The sequence below is a fragment of the Desmodus rotundus genome, chromosome X (assembly GCF_022682495.2).
Source record: "Desmodus rotundus isolate HL8 chromosome X, HLdesRot8A.1, whole genome shotgun sequence".
Taxonomy (NCBI): Eukaryota; Metazoa; Chordata; class Mammalia; order Chiroptera; family Phyllostomidae; genus Desmodus; species Desmodus rotundus.
The window spans coordinates 79,899,478-79,905,623 of record NC_071400.1 but is presented as its reverse complement, the minus strand read 5'-3'; positions in this window follow the sequence as shown (position 1 = coordinate 79,905,623).

The window sequence follows — 6,146 nt, the reverse complement described above, 5'->3', positions numbered from 1 at the left end:
GATGCTATTGGTATTCGCTTAAGCACTATAACATCAGAATACAAATTCTGTCCATGTGTACATAGTATGTTACCTTGATAGACAATACTGGACCATCAATCAAAACCCAATATATTATTGCCTTTTAGAGAATGAAGTCATCCAGAGTGTGTTCTCTGACCACGAATTAATTAAAGATCTGTACAAATAAGATAACTAGAAAAGCAACAAATACTGGGAATTATACATATGGAATATAATTGATATGTACATATATATCATTGAGAAATATGTATATGTTTCTTAATAATAGACTGGTCAGACAAGAAGTCAAAAAGGGAATTAGAAAAAAGGTTGAAGTGAATGATAATAAAATACATAACATTTGGGAGATGCTGCTTAGGCAGTGTTAGAGGAAAATTTATACCTTTAAATATTCATGCAAGGAAAGAAGAGAATCTACAAGCAATTATCTGACCCATGGACACGGACAGTGATATGGAAATTGACTGAGGCTGGGGAGGGGTATGGGGCTGTGTGGAGGAGGGAGAAAATCCAGAGACAACTTAATAGTATGACCAATAAAAGATTAAATGCAATTATCTGAGTTCTCACCTTAAGAAATCAGGAAAAGAAAGGCAAATTTAATGCATAGTGACCAGATGGAAGGCCTTAATAAAGCTATGAGCAGAAATCAATACCATCAAAAAGAACAGAAAATAAATAAAACCAAAGCTGGTTCTTTGAAAAAGTAAATAAAATGGATAAGCTTATACCTAGAAAGAAGACATCAAAGAGAAATACAACAGAAAATACCAATATCAGGGATTAAAGAATGCATCACTGTAGATCCTGTGAAAATTAAATGGGTAACAAGAGAATATGACGTTCATCAGGGATATCGGGCAGCGATTCATTTGTGTGCGTGTGTAGTTTCTTTGTCTGGTTTTGGTATCAGGGTGATGCTGACTTTGTAGAAGAAAAAACACAGGTAGAAAACTATTTGACATCAGTGTGAGGGGTATATTTTTTGGATATGTCCCCTGCAGGAAGGGAAACAAAAGCAAAAATGAACAAATGGGACACCTCAGTTGCTTCCATATCTTGGCTAGGGAAAGCAGAGAACAGAGGTAAAGCAAAGCACAGAGGAAAAATTTCAGTGTGATGAAATATTTTATATTTGAATTGTGATGGTGGTTGTATGCCTACATACAATTACCAAAATTCACCAAACTGAACACTTAAAATAGGTGAAGTGTATTGTATATAAATTACTGTATTTTTCAGACTACAAGATGCCCTGGACCATAAGACGTACCTAAGTTTTAGAGGAGAAAAACAGGGGAAAAAAAAACCCCGCTCCACTGCCACCCACCCCCCCTCTCCAGCGAGCCAAGTAAGCTACATTCAGACTATAAGATGCACCCCCATTTTCGTCCCCAAATTGGGGGGTACTGTGTCTTATAGTCCAAAAAATACGATATATTTTGGCAAAACTAGAAAACAGTTTGCAATCTCAAAGCGGTTTTGTTTGTGGTCCTAGATTCTCTGTATCCTAGTCTTAGTACTGTGCATACTTTTGTCATTTCAATGCCAAGACTCTCCCCTTTCCCCTCTGGGTAACCCCATCATTCTAGGGCATAAATTATTAAAGTTTGCCCAGGACTTGCACAATGACCTTAGCCTGCATATATCTCTGAGGCATGTTAAACTCAGCATTTAAAAAAAAAAAAGAAACCGGCCTAAACCTTTCCTATTTACTCCCCAAGTGATGCCAGTATGGCCTTTCCAAAGAACACCTCTCATCATTCAGTTCCCCATGTTTTAAGCATCAGTGCCGCCCTAAAACTTTCAGGATTGCAATCGTTATTCCTCCAATCAAAAAGAGTAAACCCTTCAATGAACTTGACCTTGGCTTAGCTCTTAATTGTCTACTTCAGCTATTACCTGTAGGATCCCTTTTATCATGGGGCAACAACTAAAATGCTTCAGGGTGTGTATAGAGGACACAGCATGAAAGAAAAACAACAGTACAAGTGCATCTTATCAAAGTGTCCAGTGTCAGTGGTCCAGAGGCAAGCTGGGGAAATAGAAAGCGAAGACCTTGCCTAAGGCTCTTATGAAACTGTCCCACAGCTCTGACCAACTACTGCCACATGGGCACAGGTTTAACAGTTCTGACTTCTCAAGATCTGATTTTTTTTCATTGTATTTATTATCCCCTCATCTACTGATGCTGCCCATCAGATGAGTAGATATTAAATACAATTGGCTCCTGTAAGTAACGCTATTATGAACACAGGGGTGCACATGTTCTTTCACATAGGTGTTTTGGGTTTCCTTCAATATATTCCCATAGTGGAGTCACTGGGTCAAGAGGCAGATCCATTTTTAATTTTTTGAGATATCTCCATACTGCTTCCCACAGTAGCTGCACCAATCTGCGTTCCCACCAACAGTGCAAGTGTTCCCCTTTCTCCACATCCTCACCAGCACTTGTTGTTTGTTGATTTATTGATAAATAGCCATTCTGACAGGTGTGATGTCATATCTCATTGTGGTTTTAGTGTGCATTTATCATGATAATCAGTGACATTGAGCAACTTTTCATATGTCTATTGGCCATCTGTATGTCCTCTTTGGAAAAGTGTCTATTCAAGTCTTTTGCCCATTTTTTAATTGTACTGTTTGTTTTTTGGTATTGTATTTCATAAATTCCTTATAAATTTTGGATATTAAGCCCTAATCAGATCTACCAATGAATATGTTCTCCCATTCCATGGGCTGTCTCTTCATTCTGTTGATGGTTCCCTTTGCTGTGGAAACAATTTTTAGTTTGATGTAGTTCCATTATTTCTTCTTCTGTTTCCCTTGCCTGAGGAGATGTGTCATAAAAAATATTGTAATGAGAAATGTCTGAGATATTATTGCCTACATTTTCTTCTAGGATATTTACAGTTTCAAGTTTAACATTTAAGTCTTTGATTTATTTTGAGTTTATTCTTATGTATTGTGTCAAAAAGTAGTCTAGCGTCATTTTTTTCACATATCTGTCTAATTTTTCCATCATTTATTGAAACAACTGTCTTTACTCATATGTTTTTGCTTCCTTTGTCAAATATTAATTGACCATAAAGGTGTGAGTTTATTCCTGGGCTCTCTGTTCTGTTTCATGATCTGTATGTCTGTTTCTATGCCAGTATCATGCTGTTTTGATTACTGTTATGGCTTTGTAGTACTTTGATATCAGGCAGTGTGATTCTTCTAACTTTGTTCTTTCTCAATATTGCTGTGGCTATCTTGGGGTTTTTGTGGGTCCATACAAATTTTTGGAATATTTGTTCCAGTGCTATGAAATACACCATTGATATCTTGATAGGAATTGCGTTGAATCTAAAGATTGCTTTGGATGGTAAGGACATTTTAATGATCCTAATTCTTCCTATCCATGAACACGGTATATGTTTCCACTCTTGTATCTCTTCCTCAATATCTTTCTTCGGTGTCTTACAAATTTCCGAGTGCAGGTCTTTTAGATCCTTGGTTAGATTTATTCCTAGGCATGTTATTCTTTTTGAAGCAACTGTGAATGGGATTGTTTTCTTAGTTTCCTTATCTGATAGTTCAGTATTGATGTATGAAACTGTGGTACATTTACACATGGAATAATACTCAATTGTAAAAAGGAAGTAAACCTTACCTTTTGCAACAGCGTAGATGGGCCTTGAGAGTATTATGCTAAGAAAAAGACAAGTACCATACGATTTTACTTATATGTGGAATCTAATGAACAAAATAAACCAACAAGCTAAATGGAAACAGACTCAGATACAGAGAACAGATTGACAGCTCTCAGACGGGAAGGGGCTTGGTAGTTGGGTGAAAATGATGAAGAGATTAAGCAAAGAAAAAAAACTCATAGACAACAGTGTGGTGACTACCAGAGGGACACATGGGGGGGAAGTAAGAGAGGACAAGGTGGGGGGGGGGAACAAATGGTGATGGAAAGAGACTTGACTTGGGGTGGTGAGCATACAATACAATACACAGACGATTATATGCCTGAAACCAAGATAATTTTATTAACTAGTATCACCCCAATAAATTCAATAAAAATTATTTATTTAATTATTTATTTAAAAATTTTATTGAATTTTGGGGGGCAACATTAGTTAATAAAATTATGTAGTCTCAAGTGTATAATTCTGTAATTCATTATCTGTATGTAATACCAGATCTACTTTTTCTGTGAAATGTCCTGACATTAAATATTTGAAGATCATATTTACAAACTGAAAACATTCAGCAAATAAAATGAAATGTTTTAGCAGTCTGGATCCTAGTTCACAAGCTCAGCAGAACATCCAGTCTTTTTTCACGCAGAAAGTCCAAAATATTCTTAAGCATTTAACTTAGTTACCATAATCGCTAAGGGAGCCTTCTCTAATTTCCTCTCTACAGAAAAGTGCTTTGGAGGTGTGCTTGTACTCCCAGGTAAAATACCTAAAAAATTATTGATTACTTTTACTCTTTGCCAAACATGGTTCCAAGTACTCTACATATATTCATTCATTTAGTCTTTCCATCAACATAATGAGGTAGGTGTTTTAATAATTCCTATTTTACAGAGGGTGCAAATGGCACACAAAGAGGTTCAGTAACATTCCCAACATACAGCTAGTAAATAATACAGTGAAGATGCAAATCCATATAACAATAGAGGCCACATGATTAACCACTATAATGCAATAATTTTCAAACTGTATGACATAGTACTAGAATCATTGCTGTGTCTGTATGTTTGCTCTCTGGACTGTTAACGGGGATTTTGTTTTATTTGTTCTTTTATTCATCAGAGTGATAAGTTATTAAGTATCCAACAGATATGGATTGAATGAGGAAATGCAAAAGTGAATGAATGAGGTAATGAAGTATAGAAAAAATCAATATTGCTCCTATCATTTTTCGTTTTAGAAGACTATATACTTTCAGTGTAAAATTTCAAATACTATATTGTAAAACATAAATTATAAGTTTCAACATCGTCTTATTCTCTCTTGTTCCCACTGTCCCTAACCATCAGTCCTAGGGATGAACACACTTAACAGTTTCAGGATTTTCTCTTCTTTTGGAAATTTTATAGAATCGCTATAATTTCAAAAAGGGACTATGTAACCAACAAAACTAAAAATTAGGCTCTATTTTAAGAAAAATATTCAAATAAAAGTGCAAATCTGAGAAGAGTCTAGAATAGAATTTCCATCATTGTTAAGATCAATTTCCTTTAAAACTAATAAGAAGTCATATTGTAGCTTATTAGAAATAATTGGGGTGGCCAAAAAGTGTCTTTAATTTTTTCCATATGATGGCTCTAGTAGTGCTCAGTTGTTTTTAACTTCATTCAAAATAATTTTGCTAGATTGTTCTGTGGCAGCTATCATACCAGTGTGCATTAAACAAAACTTATCAAAGTGGGTGAATTTTTGTGCAGCCATTTTAATATTGGAGATGGAAGCAGACACATAACCTTTTCAGCATAGTATGCTTCATTATTTCAAGAAAGGTAAAAACTCAACTGAAATACAAAAAAAGATTTGTGCCATGTATGGAGAAGGTGCTGTGACTGATTGAATGTGTCGAGTGTTTTGCAAAGGATCATGCTGGAGATTTCTCATTGGACGATGCTCCACAGTCGGTAGACCAAGCTGAAGTTGATAGCAATTAAACCAAGACATTAATTGAGAACAATCAATGTTCTACCACACCAGAGAGAGCTGACATAGTCAAAATTTCCAAATCAATGAAGTTTTTGAGAAAATGAAAACTGTGTCTTTTATTTTATGGAAAAAAAGCATATGGGCTTTTTGGCCAACCAGTATTATAGGTAGGTAAACTAAACTATGATATTTATTTTATTATCGATGCTGTGAAATTTAAACTAAATTGGAACTAATTACAGGGAAATGAGTCTAAGCATGGCTTTTTTTTAATTTTAATTTTTTGTTGTTATTCAATTACAGTTGTGTGCCTTTTCTCCCCATCCCTCCACCCCACCCCAGTTGAAACCCCCTCCCTCCCCCACCTCCACCTTCCCCCTTGATTTTGTCCAGGTGTCCTTTATAGTAGTTCCTGTAATCCCCTCTCCTCACTGTCCCCTCCCCACTCCC